Raw genomic sequence first — 22,485 nt, 5'->3', positions numbered from 1 at the left:
GCCTGAAGGCAGAGGTGTTAAGTTTTTTTCAACAAGGGTCTTTGTTAAGAGAAGGTTTCAAACTGTGGGCAAGCAGACAGCTGAATTGCTTTTTTTTTTTCTTTCTACCTCTCGGGTATAGCTAGTTAGAAAGTCTCTGTTACCTAAGCAGCCCTGAGCTGAGTGCATCCCAGTTTCAGTGAACTGCAGAGGGGTGTGGCCCAGCACAAGAAAGCAGGAAAATGACTACCAGTGAAGCAGCTAACAAACTAGAACTGGCCAGACTAGAAGCAGAAGAAAATGAAAAGAAACATCAGAGACTGCTCGAATAAAAAAAAACTCGAGAAAGAAGCTGCTGAGAGAGCTATGGAGCGGAAAGAAAAGGAGAGGGAAAGAGAAAGGATGCATGAATTGGAGTTGGTAAGGGCTAGGCAGGAAATACCAGCCAACCCTAGCAACCCCTCTCCAGGTACTGCTTCCCATCCCAGACAATTCCCTACCTACAAGGCAGGCGATGATACTGAGGCCTTCTTAGAAAATTTTGAAAGGGCCTGCTTTGGCTACAGACCAGCACATGGTAGAGCTGAGGCCGCAGCTCAGTGGACCCTTAGCAGAGGTGGCGGCTGAAATGCCTAAGGAACACATGAACAGTTATGAACTTTTTAAAAACAAGGCCAGAATCAGAATGGGGCTAACACCCGAGCATGCCCATCGGCGGTTCAGAGCCCTAAAGTGGAAACCAGATGTGTCATTTACCAGACATGCCTACTACACTGAAAAAAAATTGTGATGCCTGGGTATCAGGAGCAAGTGTTAAATCTCTGGGGTTCTTGGGGCAGTGGGCCTTTATATGTCCCAGTTCATTACATTTAAAACATTGCCCTGCTAAGGTATCACTGGGATGAGGTTGGTTGGTGGAGACTGGTGTGGTGGGGTGAGAAGGCGTCTGGGGTTTTCCTTGGGATGTAGGGGGGGGGCTTGGGTTGCCCCCGGTGGTAGGGTTTTGTTTCGTGTTGCCCCTTCTGATATTCGCTCCAACTGCTACTAGGTTTTTTTTTCTTTTCTGCCACCTCCACCCATTTGGCTCCAATCTCCCCCACCTCCGTTACAGTTTTGGGTTTTCCCTCTAGGATGTACCTTTCTATTTCCTTAGGAACACCCTCTAAGAACTGCTCCATTTTCACTAGGAAAGACTGTCTTTCCTAGTGAAAATGGAGCAAACAGCTGGCACAACAGACCTCAAGTGAACCGCCCAATGATCACAAGATCCATTAAGGGATGAAGGCATCCAGCCAGTTTTATTGCCGACGAAGTATGGTATTAGTATCCCACAGACTCTACCGGAAAACTAATACACGTATGCCTGTAACACTGGACCAGCTCAGTGAACGGCAGGCCTTTCCATTCCTCCCAAGGCCAGACAAAGATATTCCCTCTGAGATGCATCTTTATACCCTGATACAAACAAGTTAGTACTGCCCCTCTGACATAGTCAGTTTTTACCCCCTGACGTAGCTAGTTAGCACCCATCACCTTGTACATGTTGGTTCGATCAAAACATCTCTGTTATGTACTGTCATCCTGACCTTATTTTTTAGGAGGGATCAGTGTGTTTCTGTTATTCTTGGGGAATGTTTTTGTATCATCCTTGATATCGGGATGCTCTGGTACCACTTGATTTTGGGATGTGTTTGCATGAGTACTCTTTGCTTAGCACTTCATAGGAATGTGTATTTCTGCAATATCAGCCCTGTTCTTGCCAGATTCTGTGAGCAGGTCCTGCCTCATACGAGGCCTCTGAGACAGGGGCTTTCTTCCTACTACACTTATTACCATAATTTAATTGTATATTATACTATAATACTCCTATGGTCAAATTCTGGCTCTTTTCTCCAAGGAAGACAGAAAGGGTGGAATGACAGTCTAGTGACAAGTGAAGATGCCTTGAGCTTTCATGACCTGTCAATAGCTTTGTGATAATATGATGCCCCATAACTGAACAAAATATTCCAAGTGCATTGTATGCACCACAGATCTATATAGAAAAAGATTATTAACTTCCTGCTGCATTATGTGATGACAGGATGTCTTTGTGTATGCAGCCCAAAATCACATTGACCTTTTCTTGCAGCCACATCACATTGAAAACTCATGTCCAATTAGCTGTCCACTATCTCTTGGGACTTTAAAATTAGACTGGAAAAAGGTCTAGAAAAATTGCTCTGTGAAACAATCCTGTGTTGGCAGGTCAATAATGGATCTTTTTCATGTTTAACTTCTATCATTTCTATGAAAATATTTTTTCAAGTAAAAACAGTAGTCAAACAAAATGCACATTGGATGAATTTTTCATTGTATTTTCAGTGCAGTACTTCATAAATCCTGCTCACCTTACTCATGTGAGTGGCTGCCTAGAAATCAATGAGATTACTCATGTGAGTTAAGCAAGCAGGAGTTGGCCTGAGGCCTGCTAGGAATCCCTGGATATAAGCAGTGACAGACTGATTTTTCCACTGAGAAACTAAAGTCATTAATCATTCTGTTGATTTCATTTGTATTAACTGCAAAGTGATATATTTAAAGAGATGATTTTATTACTAAATTTAATCAGCTCAAAGACTTTTTTAATGTCCTTTATCCAAATGAGTTTTCATCACAGTTAACTGTTATCACTGAATTTGAAATAAATTACCTCGTTTAATGTAATAGGAAACTACTGCCCTAACTTTCTCTCTCAGTCAAGAGGAGTAGGTAATATGGTTGGAATGCTAATGAATGACATGTTGCAAGAAACAGGAAGCAGGTTATCACTTCCAGGACATTGACAATTTAAAGAGCTATATGATACTAAACAATAGCATTCACTGGAATGGCACAATAATGTTAGAAAAGCAAACTCTTGACCTGTAACCAAGCTTTATTCACACTATGTAAGTCAATAGGTTCATAAGAAATGTCCTGAATATGTACAAATAAATGGATTTAGAGTATGTATACCAGATGTGGAATAATAAGCCAGAGAACATACCTTATCTTTACATTATGAGTGTTATTGTACTCTACTCATCAATCTACATATACATTGTTGCAATCATGCAATCCTTACTGGTATTTTTCTTTCAGTAAATAGGGAAAAAAAGGAAAGATTCTGCAATTTATACAGAGTTCTGGGATGTGCGTGGTGGGGAGCTACATCACTGCAGGAGTGGCTCCTGGAGGCCTCAGGTCAGTGGTGTAGCTAGCATGGGACATTTGGGTGGGCCCTGACTCAGGCGAGCAGGCAATGATGGGGGACGGGGCAGCAGAAGAGATTTGGGGGGCCTGCCTTCGTCCACTTCCTCCAGTCCAGTCAGCCTTGCAGGGGACAACGGATGCTCTGGCCAGGGGCCCCTGGGGGCCCCGTGCACGCACCCAGCTCCGGGAGGAGACACTGCTCTCCAGCAGACATGGCTCCCAGCACCCGTCCCTGTCACACTGCCCCTCATCCGGCTCCCCAAGGCGGCAGGCCTACATATTTTGATGATCGCCGCCAGCTGGGCCGGCCACCCACCTGCCCTCCTCCTGTTGCGGAATGCGCACATGGGTGGCACACTCGGCAGGCACTCTGCTGCTGCTGTCCCTCCCGCTCTGATCGGTCCAAGGATGTGTGCACCTGGCATGCAGAATCCCTCAGGTCTGGGCAGGGCTAGCACTGGGGCCAGAGCAGAACTGGGGCTGGGAAGTGGGCCTGGAGGCTAAGTGGGTGGGCCACGGACCACACAGGCCCACCCATAGCTATGCCTCTATTGCACCATCCCTTAGGAGCCAACAGCGCCATCTCCAGCCTACTTCCTTTGAGATGACTTGCAGCTTTGTGGATGTTAGGTAGCAGCAACCCCCAAAGCACAACAGGGAATGCAATTGTTCATGACCTTTCTGGGTGGTGAAGGAACCTTGCACCCTCTCCACTAAACAACTGTGCAAGGGCCAGAACAACTTCCAGCTCTAAGGGACATACTCATGCAGCTGCTTCAGCTCTTCTATTTTTAGCAAGTTAACTCAATCAGAGTTAGCGCAGGTATGTCTCCTCAAGATGGAAGTTACAGCTTGCAGTTCCCATGTAGACATACCCTTGGAAACAACATTCTCACTGTTTTATTCTGTCAGGTGATCCCTTTCATTCCCTCATAGCAAGCCACCTTATTCCCTTTGTATGTACCCAGATTTTTCTTGGTCCTTTTTAAAAATCTTTTGATTTGCATAATTTGTATAGAATAAAGCAATGGGGGTCTAGTCATTTCAGCACAGGATTAAGAAACAGGAACTCTTAATTTACAGTCCTGCTACTGACTTTGAGTCTTAGACTTTCAGGCCAGAAGGCACTATCATGGTCATCTAGTCTGTCCTGCACATCACACTCCTGTTCTGTGGCCCTGGAAAAGCCACTCTTGCATTAGTTTTCCCATTTGAAAAAACAAGAATAGTAATATTTGCTCACCTACCTCACAGTGATATTGTGAGAATTAATTAGCGCTCATAAAGTGCTTTGAGGATTAAAAACATTACATAAGTGCCAAGTTTATCATCACTTCAGGTGATAGGTGGTAAAAGGCACACATATTAAATTGATGCTACAGTGCCTCTTTATATAATGTTGCTTCATGAGATTCTTAAAAATATAAAAAGAATATTACCATGTAATAATTTGGGAATAAGGTAATAAGAGACTTAATCCAGTGTCCGGATGGAAAAGGATAGAGAAAAGATTGACAGGAAATACATCATAATAAATGTATAATAATACTTGATATAATTGTTCATCTGAGAATCTCAAAGTGCTTTCCTTACAAAGGTAAGTGTTTTAATTCCTGTTTTACAGACGGAGAAACTGAGGCACAGGCAGACTTGGGCACTCAAAAATTGAAGCATCAAAATTAGATGCTACTTCTAAAATCATTGTTCTAAGGGTAAAAAATCTATTTAACTCAATTTGAGTCTTTCCATTTACTCCAATGAATGTTGGATTTCAGGAATAGTTTCAGGAATAGTCCCACTAAGATCAATAGAACTACTCTGTGAGTAAGAAATTGTCAGCAGGACTGGACCCTGTGGATATTTAAAGTAATGTCCAAGTTCCTTTCCAAGACCTTAAACTCAAGCGTAGAGTTCCATACAGCATTATGGATCCCAAATCATAACTGACCAATAGTCACCACTTCTCCGAGGTAACAGGGTGTTTTTTTTAAAAAGAGCTTCAGTTTTCCAGTGTGGTGGCTCCAAATGGTTCCTAGTAGGAATTTTACATTTGATTAGAGGCCTGATTTTTCAGCTACATCTTTTGAAAAACATTAATCATTGTAAAAATAAAAATATTGAGTATATTTTTTCCTTTTTATGATTTCCTGATAATATTGACATACTGTTGGCTCATTTTATAACTGCAGTAAGACACTCCAGAGTGTGTTGTGCTGAAATATCACCATTTCTTGGGTGATTTCCGTCAGCCTCATGCCTAATAAATAGGGCCCCACCAAATTCAGTCTATTTTGGTCTATTTCATTGTCATAGGATTTTAAAAATCGTAAATTTCATTTCAAATATTTAAATTTCAAATTTTACAGTGTTGTAACTGTAGGGGTCCTGCCCAAAATGAGGCTGTGCGGGTGGTCACAAGGTTATTGTATGGAGGTCATAGTATTGCCACCCTTGCTTCTGCACTGCTGCTGACAGTGGTGCTGCCTTCAGAGCTGGGTGGCTGGAGAGCGGTGGCTGCTGGCTGAGAGCCCAGCTCTGAAGGCAGTGCCACTGCCAGCAGCAGCACAGAAGGATGGCATGGTATGGTATTGCCACTCTTATTTCTGTGCTGCTGCTTTTAGAGCTGGGCCTTCGGCACAGCAGCCACCATGCTCCAGCCGCTCAGCTCTTAAGGCAGCAGCGCAGAATTAAGGGTGATATGGTATGGTATTGCCACTCTTATTTCTGTGCTGCGGCTAGCAGGTGATGCTTTCAGAACTGGGCTCTCTGGCCATCTAGCTCTGAAGACAGCACCGAAGTAAGGGTGACAACACCGTGACTCCCTACAATAACCTTGTGACTCCCCTGCAGCTTTCTTTTTGGTCGGGAACCCCAGTTTGAGAAACACTGATTTCCCCCCATGAAATCTATATAGTGTAGGGTAAAAGTACACAAAAGACCAGATTTCACGGTCCGTTTTTCACGGCCATGAATTTTGTAGGGCCCTACTAATAAACCTATACTAAGCCTGACAATATGTAAGCACAACACACCCAGTTATGTCTTGGGGACCAGCATTGCATTCCTTGGGTACCCTACACTCCCAAGGAATGCAGAATCTGACCCTTATTGCTTAGTTCACACTAGCACTAGTTCATATTATTCAGTTAGCTGTGGTTATGTTAATTCATTATGTATTAACACTACCTGTAAAGTTCTCTTGGCAAATTCCCAAAATTTTTTCATGGATATTTAGTTGGCAGAAAGTACTAGTTCCTCTGTGTAGCAGAAAGAATTCTTCTTTCAACCTGAGTTATGGAGCAAATACAAAAAATGCTGCTGTCCTTTCCCTTTGCTCACTTTCCTTTTACAATGGTTATAACTGAGGAAGACTCTTTTGTCAAAATATACTATTTATAGTTTGATTTTTTGACAAATCCTGTCAAATACCAGATTTATATCCCACCTACTGGGTTTATGAAATATGAGGCTGATTTAGAAGTCATGCCACTTTGTGTGTTATTCCATTCATTTAAAAGATGTTCAAGTGATTTATAGCTTGTGCCTCTGAATTATAAATCACATCTTTGATATATACTTCCTGTATCTTATTTTTAGTCTGGCACTCTTTACTTTGAGCATAATCTCTGATTTACTAACGTCTATGTAAAAATAGAAAAAGATGATTTGATTGATGTATTCATACCTCAGGCATTTGTTAACCCCAAATCCTGGGGTTTAAGGTCAGATGCTGCAGCATTACTGATAATGAAAGTTTTGTCATTGACTTCAACACGTGCAGGATCAGGCCCTTACTAATCATTGTTTAACTGAAAACAGGTTTATCCTAAAGCTGTAGTACAGCTATTACAGTGAGGGCTATACAATGCTGAGTTTCTGGGAGACGCAGAGTTGCCGGATGAGGTTCAACAAGGACAAGTGCAGAGTTCTGCACTTAGGATGGAAGAATCCCATGCACTGCTACAGATTAGGGACTGAATGGCTAGGCAGCAGTTCTGCAGAAAAGGAGCTAGTGGTTATGGTGGACGAGAAGCTGGATATGAATCAACAGTGTGCTCTTGTTGCCAAGAAGGCTAACAGCATTTTGGGCTGTATAAGTAGGGGCATTGCCAGCAGATCGAGGGATGTGATCATTCCCCTCTATTCAGCATGGGTAAGGCCTGATCTGGAGTACTGTGTCCAGTTTTGGGTCCCACACTACAAGAAGGATTTGGAACGAATCAAGCGGAAGGCAACAAAAATGATTAGGGGGCTGGAGCGCATGATTTCTGAGGAGAGGCTGAGGGACCTGGGATTATTTAGTCTGCAGAAGAGAAGAATGAGAGGGGATTTGATAGCTGCTTTCAACTACCTGAAAGGGGATTCCAAAGAGGATGGATCTAGACTGTTTTCAGTGGTACCAGATGATAGAACAAGGAGTAGTGGTCTCAAGTTGCAGGTTTAGGTTGAATATTAGGAAAAACTTTTTCACTAGGAGGGTGGTGAAGCACTGGAATAGGTTACCTAGGGAGGTGGTGGAATCTCCTTCCTTAGAGGTTTTTAAGGTCAGGCTTGACAAAGCCCTGGCTGGGATGATTTAGTTGGGGGATTAGGTCCTGCTTTGAGCAGGGGGTTGGACTAGATGACCTCTTGAGGTCCCTTCCAATCCTGATATTCTCGGATTCTATGATTCTGGTGGGGAGAATAAGAGACTGAGAGTCATGAATCCTGGCTTATAGTCAAAGATCTGCCATTAACTTGCTATTCGACCTTGGGTAAATCATTTAGGCCCAGATCCTCAAAGATGTTTAGATGCCTAAGTACCAGTTTTAAGCATGACTGCAATCCCCAACTCCCTGCTCCATTGCCACCTAAACTTATAGTACCCTAAATTTTCATTGTGAAAATCCCCTGAGTGCCTATGTTTCTGCCTCTGGGCATGCACACAATGCTTCACTTTAAATGCCCAGATGCCTTAAAAAAACTGAATAATCACTGTAGCAGGGGGATTTGACCCTGGGCCTCCTAGGGGAGTATCCTACCCAACAAGTGACAGAATCAGTCTCATGCTTTTGGTGGCCCAATAACTATTTAAGCATTTATCCACAGTGGAACAGCTTCAAAAGGAGAGATTGAGGGCTTCCCTGTGTTAGAGTATCCTATATCTCAGTAATCAGGGCAGTCTCCTGAGAGGTGTGGGAGACCTGCATTCAAGCTACTGCTCCAAATCAGGTTTGAAAACAGGTCTCCTATATCCCAGGTGAGTGCCCTAATTATAGATCTGTTGGCTATAATGTAGTGGGACTGTCTTTCTCCCCCCCCCCCCCTTCTGTTTTTTGTTATGTTTGTTTGTTTTGTGAGAAAGAGTTGACCTAATTTAGGTGCCTAACACCAGGAAAGGGTTCACAGCTGATAATCCTGAGCAGAGGGAGGCACCTTCCTGTGGCATGTCAGTCAAGCACCTAAATTCCTTTGCGGATGTGACCCTAAATTCTGCCTCTTTCCTCTGCATTTTACTCCTGGCTATCTTAGGTGGCTCCCTGCTAAGCCTGCTGGATTCTGAGAATCCCTTTCTTAGATGCTTCCCTATACAATGCATTGGGAGAGTTAGCCAGGGTTCCTAACTCACGTACTGCTGTGGATTTCACAGTCCCAGAGCAGGGTACCTAGCTGTTCGTCCCCTTTGTGACTCTAGCCCAAAGTAAGTACAACACTCTTCTGGACTGAGCCTTTAGCATTCAATTAAACAAAGAAATTTGGTACAATCTGAGATAGGACAACCTGGAAGAAATTCTATGGGAGAAGAAAGGCTCAGTCCACAGACAAAGAAAACATGATCATCCCTCTCAGAGAGCATTAGCAAACCAGATGGATTTGTATTTCCACTTTATCATTGATTGTAAGCTGTTGTTTCTTCAACAAGTTGCATTTCAAGTACTGTGTTCATTACACTTTGGATTTTATAGGGGGTTGAGTTCTGCTAGCTTTCAGGAGTAAGCTGCCATTTAAATTTCTGTTTGTGTAATTTGTTACAGGAATCCCAAAACCTTGTAATGGGTCACATTTTGTAGGAGGAGTAATTTAAAGTTTATTAAAAGCTTTAGGAATAAAGCCACAACTACATAGCCCCTGTCATCCTCAATCGTCAGGGACAGTAGAAAGAATGAATCAAACTATTAAACAAGCTCTATGTAAAGTAGTGCAAGAAGCTGGCAAAGATTGGGATGATAAACTGCCAATGGTATTGACAGCAATCCAAAGTAGTGATCCATTGAGTACTGGCTACCAGCCTTCTCAAATTCTCTTTGGATTGAGATTGTGGAGCCCTTTATTGTCCCAGAAGAAGAGGAGGTATCAGTTACCCAATGGGTAAGGGAGTTACCAATGGAACATAAGAAAATGGAATTTAAACTGACCAACACCATTGAAAAAGCAAGAGACTATGTGGATTCTCATGTGACTCAGGACAGTAAATTATGGAAAATCGGAGATTAATATATTTGAAATTAACATTGAAAAATCATGTCCTGGAGTCTAAATAGGTTGGACCGTTTTCCATCATGAATAAAATTTCACCGACTGTAGTGCAGATTAACAAGGGGGGGCGGGAAGGGAAAGTGGATCCACACATCACAATTAAAGTTATGGCCTAAAGTTTAAATGTTCCTTTCTTTTTCTTTATCTTATAGAGGGAAAGGAATGCCCAATTGCACCAGAGATTATCCTGTATGGACCTTGGATTTGGAGTGTGGCTATGGTGCTCCAATTTTTGTAATTGGTTGCTTATGCTTGCTTTGCTTTGCATTTTGTGCTTAGTAGAAGAATTGTGGTGTGTGTGATATTTTAGGAAGAAAAAAAATACTGGAGCTCAAGTGACGATAGATGAGGTTAGTGTAAGTATTTAGAATAATATGGCCAGAAGCATCAGACATTATTCCTATGGAGTAATGGCCATGGCTTCAATATTGAGGATCCTCATAATTCAGAAAGGGTGGAAATATGGTTTTTGGCTTTTATGTGTTTTGAATATTTGGGGAAGTTTAGGGATACGTGGATATACATATGGGAGCACCTCTAGGATGGAGGTATGGATCAAAGGGGATAATACATTTGACTATTTGTGGGACAGAATGGGAAAAACAGGACCAAACAAAACCAGATGTAAAGAAAAACCTTTTGAGGTAAAATTTGAAATATGGTGGGAAGATGGCAAAAATGTGACATGGGAATATCTAAAGCCAAAAGATTTGGAAGAGCAATGAAGATATTTCTACATACTAAGGAGGGAAGGCCACCTAAGGTTTAGATTTAGTTATCATGAGAACAATCTGAATATGAGTACTGTGAACTGTATCTTTTGGAGTTTGTGATTTGATGTGGTCACTGTAGATGTGACAAATGAACAAGGATTGGCTAATACTCATGTAGGATGAAATGAGTTAATGGCTCTTAAATTATGGGAATATGGTGTGTGACAGACCCAGACCAGTGGGGTACAGGAGTCTGGTAGAGGCCAAATATACTGGTCACTGGATGAGTAGTTTTCTGTTCCCTGAGTGACCAAAGCAGGGACTGCACTAGAGTAATCAGGAACCTGCTAGAACCAGTTAAGGCAGGCAGGCTAATTAGGACACCTGGAGCCAATTAAGAAGCTGCTAGGATCAATTAAGGCAGGCTAATCAGGGCATCTGGGTTTTAAAAAGGAGCTCACACCAGTTTGTGGTGCGAGTGTGAGGAGCTGGGAGCACGAGGTGCAAGGAGCTGAGAGGGTGTGCTGCTGGAGGACTGAGGAGCATAAGTATTATCAGACACCAGAAGGAAGGTCCTGTGGTGAGAATAAGGAAGGTGTTTGGAGGAGGCCATGGAGAAGTAGCCCAGGGAGTTGTAGCTGCCATGCAGCTGTTACAGGAGGCACTATAGAAAGCTGCAGTCCACAGGGCCTTGGGCTGGAACCTGGAGTAGAGGATGGGCCTGGGTTCCCCCCAAATCTCCCAATTGACCTGGACTGTGGGTTCTCTCAGAGGGGAAGGTCTCTGGGCTGTTCCCCAACCCATATGGTGAATCTCTGAGGCAAGAAAATCCACCAATAAGTGCAGGACCCACCAAGATAGAGAAGGAACTTTGTCACACTGGTGTCAGTGGTGGGATTTTGGGGTGCACAGTGTGGCGGAAAAAGGAGGGTGATTTAAACAAAAAAAAAAGGGAGAGGGTTTATTTTTTTTCACCACAATGGATGACTTAGTGCGGGCACTGATACAAGCTACAGTGGCCCAGCAGGAGGCTACCCATGTCCAGGCAGCTGCCCAACAGGAGGCAGTGCGGCTGCAGCAAGAGACTAATCGCCTGCTGATGGACCAGGCTGCTCAAGACCGAGCTATGTTGCGGGAACTGGTAAACCAGGTAAAGTCCCTTACAGAGCTGAATCGCAGCCATGATGGGACGGGGCTCATACGGGCCAGCCATTGGCTGCAGAAAATGACACAGGAGGATGATGTAGAGGCATAACTTCTGGCCTTTGAGAGGACAGCCCTACGGGAGGCCTGGCTTCGAGATCAGTGGTCTGGCATCCTTGCCCCATTCCTGTGTGGGGAGGCCCAGAAGGCCTACCATGATCTGCCTGAAGAGGCTGCGGCAGACTACCCCCAGCTGAAAGCAGAGATCCTGGCCAGATCTGGGGTAACGACAGCAGTGCAGGCCCAGCAGTATCACGGTTGGAGGTACCAGGAAGACAAAAACCCTGCGGTCCCAATTGTATGACCTCATCCATCTCACACGAAAGTGGTTGCAAACAGAGTCCCGGAGTCCAAAAGAGATACTAGTGGTTCTGGTCATCGACCGATACATGAGGGGACTACCAGCAGACCTTCGTGCCTGGGTAAGCCAGAACAAACCCTCCACCTATGAGGAGGTTGTCTCCCTGATAGAGAGGCGAAGGACAGCGAGGGAGCTGACCCGACCAGTTAAGGAAGAGGCACCCCGGGTTAAACTAGCAGCACCAAGCCCTAAAGTTCGGGTGACTGGGCCACCAGGAGGGCCCAGGTGGAAAAAGAGGCTGAAGGCCCATCAGAGGCCACAAAGAGTCGGAGCACTGAGGGAGAAGAGGATCGGGATGTTAGACTGCCCAAACCAAGAGACCGGGGAACGTCTAGGGCTCCATACAGATGTTATGCCTGCGGGGAGTGGGGACACATAGCTGCACAGTATCCCAATGCTGAGGAGCCTATGCAGTGTAACCTGGGGAACTGGGCAGATCCATGCTCCCTAATCCACCTTGTGGGGTTGGGTATAACAATCATAATATTTTTAATACCATATTTTTAATGTTCAAAAAGGTCTGTTATAAATATATGTACATATATTTCTGCCTCAACAAATAATGCAATTGACAACAAAAAATTCTTTTATTAATCAGTTTTGTTTTTTATTTTGATTTGTTTTATTTTTTATTCAAAGGAAAAAAAAAGGAGGGAAAACCTCAACATTAAGGTAAGGATAATATTAAACTTGTTTGCACTTTTAAATATAGTTATAAAAATGTCATATCAAAAATGTTTAAAAATAACAATTTGTGCATAAACCTGTATAATAAACAAACAAACAAACAAAAAACCCCATTATTATGTTAACTAACTAGTTGTTTAAGGTTGCATCCTACAGACCAAAGACATCAGAAGATATCACACCAGAAAACCCTCAGAAGATATTAGTATATAGTGAAGGAACCCCCAAACATCAAGAAAAGTGAAGTGTTTTAAAAATAAGAGACTGATCAACTACACCTCAATCTACCATATTTGGACAATTAGGTTGGCAGTCACCTACAAACCACTAGCTGGACCAGGTTAAACTGTCATTTAATTTGAATTTGGCTAGTGTATAAAAGCAACTGTATTATTGCTGTATTATAGTATTATTGCTGTAAACCATTTACAATGTGCATAACATTGCTAAACTGTTTAACCTATAAACAGGTAAAAATCAACAAGCCAATGACAGCAAACAACAGGAAGGCAAGAAAATACAAATTGGGGGAAAAAAAATTGTTACATAGTAACTACAAGTTGGGTAAACAAATTCCCTGGTAGTACCAGCCACATTAGGGGGTCAGTGACACTGCATCCTAAGTAAGGAACAAAACAATCCTGTTCAGTGTCTAGGTACAAAATGCTGACACAGCAATATTTGATAAATTGGTTACTGGTACTGTCCATTCAGTAGGTTATCTGGAAGACAGCATCTATAAGAAACAACTGGATCTACACCAGCTACTGATGTATCACAGAGTAATGCAACCAATGGAACAGAGTAGCTAACAGTTCCTGTTTTCTGCCCAGCAAAGCTTACTCAAGGGTGACAACCAGCAGTAAGGGAAACCTATAACATGGATGGACACTACTATGTACTAACTAAACACAAGAAAATTTATGTACGGAGTCCTCATTTGTAATGTCACTACTCCACATTTCTGTTTTATTTCTCATATACATAGCTCTGTGGGACACACTATAACAATGCCTATCCCAGTATTTCAAAACACTTAACCTACTACTAATGATAATACAGGTGGTAACTGTAATTGCCCTAATAAGAGTGTGTTGCTATCTGTGGCACCAAAGAAAAAGGGCCAGACTACAACATCATATTGGAAAAATATTGTTATGCTTAAATATAAGGTGGTGTTATATGTACACATACATATATACCTATATACAGGAATGTATGTTGTTATAATCCTGACCACAGCCCATCTCATTGACCACCAACTAAGTATAAAGGCCTCCTCATTTCACCTACAAGTTATCAAAGCACCACTCTACACCCCACGCCTCAGTCATGGTCCTGGGCCTAACATTCCCAGGTCCACAATAAGGGACTAAAAACAACTGGAAAATAAAAGCTGTCCATCAGTCGTACAAGGGAATGTGCAGACTAAGGACATGAATGTGCGGATGGAAAAGTAAGGTGGACACATAACAGTGTTTAGCCCACTGGGTCATCATTTTTCCAGGACGATGGATAAACATCCTCCCCATAAAAAAACAAAAGTGGGGGAATGTAATAGGAAGAGAGCCTGAGATATAAGCCTGTAGCGGGGGGTCAAAGGGGTGAATGGGTTAAAAGCAGCCCTGGAGAGGGCTGCAGCAGGGAAAGGGAGTGAGAACAGCTGTGAGAAGCTGAATGAGTTGCTGACCACAGCTGTGGCCAGCTTAATCAGGGCCCAGCTGGCCCTTATAAGAGGGCTGAGGCCAGAAGCTAAACAGAGTCACTCCCTCTTTAGCCTTTTGAGAGAGAGGGACCTGGCTGCCTGAGAAGCTGAGGAGGGTACCAAGGGTGGATCAGTGCTGGGGAGCTTCAGCCCAGCAAAGCTGCAGGCCAAAGTAAGGACCCACTAAAGAGTACTAGGGCTACAAGGGGGCAGCCCAGAGGCACCTGGTCCAACCCTGCCTTGCCGATTATGAGTGGTTTACAGACTGCAGTCTGCCCCAGGGAGTGGGGGGCTAGATGATGACTGACAGTAGCCACTGAGGCAAGGTGGGGATAGAGGGTTGGGGTTTCCTCTGGATGGGTAGACCCAGATTGTGGGTTACTACAGGGGCAGAACCCTGACATAGAAGGGCACTGGAGTCCGGGAGGGACATAAGGGCCAGTGGCAGGCGAGACACCTGCCTGCAGAGGGTGCTCCAGAGGCCAGAGAGCTAATTCCCTGTACAACCAGCAGGGGGTGTTGTGCCGGTGAGTTGTCGCCCTGTAACAAAGCCCTTGTATCAGAGGCCTGGTATGAGGCAAGACATGCTCACAGACTGACAAGAACAGAGCTGATATTGCAGAAATATTCCTAAGAAGTACTAAGGACAGAGTACTCACACAAACACATTCCAATATCAAGTGGTATCAGAACATCCCAATATTAAGGATGATACAAAAACATTCCCCAAGGATAATAGGAACACACTGATCCCTCCTAAAAGATAAGGTCAGGATAACAATACGTAATAGAGATGTTTTGATCGAACCAACATGTACAAGGTGCTAGGTGATAACTAGCACTGTCAGAGGGCAGTAACTAACTATGTCAGAGGGGCAGTACTAACTTGTTTGTATCGGGCTGTACAGCACTGTAAGTTAAACCTGTCTTCGTACAGCTGAGTAGGGAAAGTGCTGCAGTCTGTCCACACTGACAGCTGCCAGCGCACTGTTGTGGCCACATTTGCAGCGGCATTGGGAGCGGTGCATTATGGGCAGCTATCCCAGCGTTCAAGTGGCTGCAATGTGCTTTTCAAAAGGGGGGAGGTGGAGTGTGACGGGGATCGTGGGGGGAGAGAGAGTGGGTTTTTGGAGTGCGGAAACGCACCCTACCTTGCAAGTTCCGACCCCTCTCCCTCCTCCACCCCCTCTCACTCACTGAAAGCAAACAGAGCTGTTTGTTTTTTCCTCACAGACCAGATAAGCAGCCACTCCCTGAAATGAACCCCCCTCTCCCTCCCGCACGCAGCCTCTCTCTTCAAGCAAACATTAGCTGTGGGCGTTCCAAAGGGAGCCCCCTTGCCTGCTTCTACTCATTCACAGCAAACGGTAGCTGTGTTTGGTTTTTTGATAAGCAGCTCCGGGCGCCCGGAGTTCACAACAAAACAAAGAGAGGCATATCAACAAAACAAGGAGAGGGAACTTCACTTAAAAGGATTATGGGGAGTTCCCGGAGGTCAATCACTGCGTAATAAGGTTACTCCCCATTTACACTGGAGCACCAGCGTCTCAGCCACTCTGCAGCAGCTGTTATTCCTCTTGGGGAAGTGGAGTACCTGCAGCGCTGTAGCCACGGAGATACAGTGCTGCAAATGCCTTGCCAGTGTGGACGGGGAGTGAGTTACAGCGCTGGGGGCAGATTTATTGCGCTGTAACTCTCAAGTGTAGCCAAGACCTCAGAGGGAATATCTTTGTCTGGCCTAGGGAGGAATGGAAAGTCCTGCCGTTCACTGAGCTGGTCCATTGTTACGGGCATACATGTATTAGTGGTCTGGTAGAGTCTGCGGGATACTACAACCATGCTTCGTCGACAATAAACCTGGCTGCGTGCCTTCATCCCTTAATGGATCTTGTGGTTATTGGGTGGTTCACTTGAGCTCTGCCATTCCAGCTGTCTGCACAGGGCTGGGGCAGCACACAGAAGGAACACGCACACGCAGCCAAACATCAACATCTAACCACAATAAGCAACTTAGAATTCAATGTAACTAATAACCTGAGGAATTCCAGTGAATGCTTTTGTGGCTGTTCCTTTTAAACAGTAGACAGTTTTTTCCTGTCAGAAAAGTGGAGAAGCTGTCCACTGACTTCAGCTAGTCTGGGACTAGCCAGTAAACAAAGCAAAAATTCATGAACCCTTGAAGCATGCTCCGTAGGGCATCTCCAGGGCTGGGGAGCCAATTCCACTACAACTATAAAGAAAAAAAAGATACCAAACTCTTCAGTTAGTTCAGCCAGAGCCAAAGGGAGACAGCCATACTGGCAGGGAGGTGAAAATCTCTGCCCCAAGGGCTGATACTCATAGGTCTGCTTTTACTAATTGCAGAAAGATGATAACCACAAGGCGAAAGATAGCAGTCTATTTGAATAACTGGGTCCTTTTTGCTTGTTTAGCTCAGTGGTGTGGTGGAATTAATGCCAAATCTGTAGTGTATGTTTTAAATGTACTGGATTTCTGTCCTGTGTACCAGTTGGTACGGAAGAACTTGATATGTTTTATACTAATGTTGTTGTTGCATAGTATTTTCTGTATTGAAGTAAGGATAAGGTTGTATTAACTTTATAAGGAGTCTTAGTTAACCCTCAAATTGTTCACTTATAAACCTACAGATTTTTTTTAGTTGAAGCAGCTTTATTACATTGCAGTGTCTTTATTCCAAACTGGAGCAACTCAGGGTATTGGCCTCTATAACTGTCCGAATCTGCATATTTATCTATGTGTTATTATTCACAGGTGAGAATTCCACTGTCAAAACAGACAACCTGCTCACTATTCCTGAAATAAAATGGAATGATAGTGGATACTGTAATCAAAGTTTAGTGGGTTACAAATGCAAGAAAGCAGGAATAATGACCAATGCGTCAATGCTGGTGACTTTTCTACTCTTCTGTTTTTTCCCTGCTGACTTAGTTCTGGATTCCTTCCACTCCATTCTCTTCTACTCTTGACTCTTTTGTGCCTCTTTCTTATTGCAAAAGATAGCTCTTCAATTCCCAACATCTGCTTACTCTACTTCAGCTTCCTATCTGTCTGAGTCCCATGGAGAAAGTCCCATAACCCACAACTCTTATCTGCTTGTTCTGCTATATATCCCTTGCCTAGCAGCACTGTTTATCCAGACATATTAACTCCCATGCCTACATACACAGATACTTTTGTTACGTCTGTCATTTCTAAAATCCGTCCCTCCACTCTCTAGCTCTCCAAGCAAGAGCTTACTGCATTTTTGAAAATTAACAAGATCTGCCATGACCAATCTCCCCCTCGCTAATCTTCTTACTACCCCTTGCAACATCCTCTTTTTCTGATGGTCATTGACACAGGGGTTTCTCATCTACCCTCTGTCACTGCTCCACCTATCCCCCCATGATGCTGTATGATAAATATGACCACGTATATCAGTGATATTGCCACTGTTACGTAATTGCAACAAATCTTGTACAAAGCATTGGATGTAAGGTGTCTATGAAAAATTATGATTTGCTAAGTATGATTATCCTGTTTATATGCATGTATTATTTTTGTATCTGAAGTTATGAATATTGGCTATGCTCTGGTAGCTTATGTATGTGCTGTGTTCCTGGGCAACACCTACCAGGTAAGATTTACATCTAGGCTAGACAGCTTTGTGTTGATGGCCCGTCAAAGACACTTAGCTCTCACAATGGGCCATAGAAGAAACTCATTCTGCCCAAATGGCTCTTCTTGCTGATGCCTTAGCCTTCAAGGGGCCAATGGCTACCTCCTGTGAGTTAGCAAGTCATGCAAGGACATGTGATATGCTCATGTGACCCTGGAATCCATCTTGTGCCAATAACTTTCCACAAACAGAGGCTGTGAATTGTGTTTTGAATCAGTAAATTTCCAGGCACATGGAAAAGGATATAAAAGACACCTGAAATGACTCCATTTTGCCTCTTTCCTGCTCTGATTCTCTGGACTGTGGATTTATAACTAAAAGAAGCATATTGGACTATGGACTGAGGACCTTCCAATCTTTTGGAAATTACCAGAGACTTTACAAGCCAGCAGTCTATAATATCACTGCTAGAAACCTGATATAAAACATTTCAATTATTGTATGTATAGGATCTATTAACCATTTTAATTCTCTTCTTTTATTAATAAACTTAAATTTTAGTTACTAAAGGATTGGCGGCAGTGAGATTATTGGGTAGGATCTGAGTTATACATTTTCCTGGCTATGTGGCTGATCTCTTGAGATTAGAAGGACCTTATATGTGATGAAATTGGTTTTCAATAAGTACGCATCATAGAATCCAGTATATGGGTTGTAAGATAAGGGCTGGGATGCCTAAGGAGACTGGATTACTGACTTCTTATTAACTAGTGGTGAGACAGAAGTTTACTTTTATAACTGGCTTGGTATAATCTTATGGTAGAATAACCATCAGTTTAGCATGAGTCTGCCCTAGTTTTCAGCAGTTTGTCCTGAATCTGGCATTCTCAGTTATGACCCCCTGAGGCATGGTGACACCCAATCCCATCTCTTCTTGGCTACTATCTTCCTTTGCCTTAACTCCCACCCTTTCTTCTCAGCATTTCACTCTCTTCTGACTCGATCCCCTCAAAACAGTAATATCCTCTGGTCTCACCCATCCTCAAAAAGCCAACACTTGACTCTCCCTAGTCTAGCACTCTAGTCTAGATTTCATCCTTTCCACTGCACCAAAGATTTTAACTACCTTTTCCTGACCAAATCCCAGGGGTTTCTCTCCAACTCCATCTTCCTTGACTTCTCTGCTGCTTTTGACACCACTAATCACATATCTTTCTTGGAATTTTGTTCTCCCTTAGTTATTGTGACTGTCCTTTCTTTGCTCTCCTTCTGCCTCCTTAATCATGCCTTCAGTATGTCTTTTAGTGGTTCCTTCATTCCTCTCCCACTCTGTGGCATCTTATAGGGCTCCATCCTTGGTCTTCTCCTCTGTTCTCTTTCTAGGTGATGCCTCCCTTCTCTAGTTGATGTAGAGACATAGGAGTAAAGATGGTAGCTGAAACTATGACTCATAGGTCCACCTATCCAAAAAAAGAAAAATGTAATTATATTTGTCAAGCAAGACTGATCCTTTATAAAACCATGCTTCCTATTACTTAGGGTTCTGTCACCAAGCAGCTGATTAATGGTTTCTTTTTTGTAGTATATATTTCACTATTGTGCCAGGCAGAAAAGTTTGATATATGGGATCACATTTACGAGGCTTCATTTTCTCTTTTTTTGTAAAATTGTTACAGGTCTAGTGTCTAGGTCCAGTGTCTAGGTCCATGAATGTGCCTAAACTGTGAGTGACAGCTGAATAGTCTAGGGCTGCTATTTGGTTGCTATTCAGAGGTCATCCTGGATGCAAGTGATCTTCTCTGAGCTGCATGTTACTAGCTTCTCATATCTGCAGAGCTGGCTTCTATTACCTGGCTGAATCGCCTAAGCTTTATACACAGACATGCCTGAACAAATTATTTGGACCTTGAATGTTTCAAAAGGAAGGATGGAAGGGGAGCACTTTAGGAAGGGAGAGTTAATAGACCTGAGGAATTTTATGGAATTTTACACCTTGTCTCTTTTGCACAAGAAAGAGCAATATATTTAAGAACATAGCATATGTAATCCCTACAATTGATTAAGAAATCACTAATAGCCTTAAAACAAGATCATATGATGCTAAATTTGAAAGACAAAGCAAGCTCAGACCCCAGACTAACTAATCCAAGTAGTCTGACTGAGATCAGAGGGGTTACTTGCTTGGAGTAGGGACTACTTAAGTAAGGATTCCAGGATCAGGCTCAAACTTTGTTCACTGAAGACATAACATGCAACTATCTCTCTCCTTCTACTCACCCATCTTGGCTTGCCCTGACATCTCTTGGTGAATGATGGAAACTGAACTCTGTAATTTCCTTCCTAAGATCTTTCCTCCTTTTTTACTGTTGATGGCATCACCATTTTGCTTGTCATCCAGCCCCCAACCTGAGTGTCTCCTTTGACTCATCTCTTATTCCATACACACAGGCTGTGCTCTAATCTTGCTGCTTCTTCCCTAATATCTTTAATACTTTGGGTTTTCTTCTGTTCACACAACTAGAACTCTTGGGCAGGCCCTCATCATTCCCCATCTTGACTGTTGCCGGCCCAGAGGGCCCCGAGAGGGCAACAGGTTCGTTGCCCGGTGTGCACTGCACCAATAGACACAGCAGGGTGGAGAAGCAAACCAAGTTTCTTCAAGAGCTCTGAATAGGCACTAGGAGACCAGCATGTCTCAAATCAAGCGCAGCACATACAAGCAAGTCTTCCCTTTTATATTTCAAGCTGTGTGTGTGTAAGCCTTTGCTCTGTTACTCCCTCTTTACCCCTCCCTCCTCGAGCATTTACAGCTAGAAAGGTTCCCATTCGCCTGCTTATCTTCGGCCTTGCAAGCTAAGACGTAGCAGGCTTCTTCCTCCCCTTTTTCCCCCCGTCTTATCTCTACTACATTTGCTAGTGTGAGCAAAACAGCAGCTGTCTGCTAGAAAAGTTGACCATTACATTTCTGCTTTTTAAGCTGTTAGCATGGAGGTAGGTTAAAGTTCACAAGATGGAGTTCTGTGGTTCACTTAGACCCAGAGCAGGGGAGTTTCATCGGCACTTATGGCCTTCCACTCCCCCGAGTTACCTGGTAGCTATGCCTAGTGACGTCAACAATTCCCTCCTTTGAGAACACTCAAACCTTTGGCAGAGTTTTCTCATAATCTAAAGACAAAATGCAATTAAGCTCCTTGCAATTGGGATCATCAATGAGAGGGTATAAAGGAACTTCTGGGGAATGGGAGGTACAAATCTTATGTATGAGCACCTTACAGCAAGCGAGCAAAAGGAAGAGGACAAAACATATCAACACCTGTGAGCAAGATGCGAACAATGCCTTCCCCTAGTCCCCTTAAACCAGGTAACCAATTCCAAAGGGAATCAAAAATAGTGGGTTCCCCTTCCTGGGCCTTCCACTGGTTCAAGGCCTGTTCGGCTGACGAGATATGCTTGTTAATATCCTGTGAAAACTCTGGGACATAGGTACAACATTCTTCTCCAATAAGGGCACAAACCCTGCCCCGTGAGGCTAACACATAATCTAGGGCCCGGCGATTTTGTAGAGCCAGCAATCGAAGCTGGTACAGCTCAGAACTTATGGTTTTCTCTATGGCCAGGGTATCATTGGCAAACTGAGTGAGAAATTTAGACAGTCTCCTGTACAGTTGGGTTAGTCTCTTGCAGTCCCTCTCTGGCTTCCCTCTTAATTGGATACTGTTTGATTTGCACTGGGCTTTTTCCTGGGAGGAGTTGAATATGAACAGGGGTTTGATGGGTTGCCTTCCCTGGGACCCCTGATGCCCAGACAAGGGAATACACCTGGTCCTCCCACTCGCTCCACTCTGGGGCTTGCATGGCTGAGGGTTCAACAGCAAAGGTCATTATCCAAGTATTCTCAGGGGGTAAGGTGAGAGTTATATCATCTTGAGTGAAATGCAGGGTGGCACCTAAGCAACAAAGCAAGTCCCGTCCTAGTAGGGGTGTTGAACAATTGGGGAGGTAAACCAGCTTGTGAGATACAGTTTTGTTTCCCAAAGCACATTCCGCTGCGGCATACACTGGGCACTTAGTTCCTTTCCCTGTGGCACCCACCACAGTGAGGGAGTCTGCCACTGGCAGCTGAAGGGGTTGATTTACAGCGGTCCGTGCTGCTCCAGAGTCTACTAAAAAGTCTATTTCTAAATTTTCCATCCTCAGTTTTACTCGGGGTTCCGGGGGCAGGATGGTCTGTCGCCCCTGACACCCCTAGTCTTGATCCTCTGCTGCCATCATAGGGGTATCTTCCCTTCCAGGGCACTCATTTTTCCAATGTCCCTCCTTTTGGCATATGGCACACTGGTTGTGACCCAGGCGCCTGTCCTGGGGACTGGGGCGCCCACGACCACAACCTCTCATTCCCTGGCCCCTTTCACCTTTGTGACCTTCCTCTGCTGCCGGCCTGCACTGCTGCTACCATCATTTTCACTTG

This window comes from Chrysemys picta, chromosome 2, assembly GCF_011386835.1.
Source record: "Chrysemys picta bellii isolate R12L10 chromosome 2, ASM1138683v2, whole genome shotgun sequence".
NCBI lineage: Eukaryota > Metazoa > Chordata > Testudines > Emydidae > Chrysemys > Chrysemys picta.
This window is presented reverse-complemented; position numbering follows the sequence as displayed.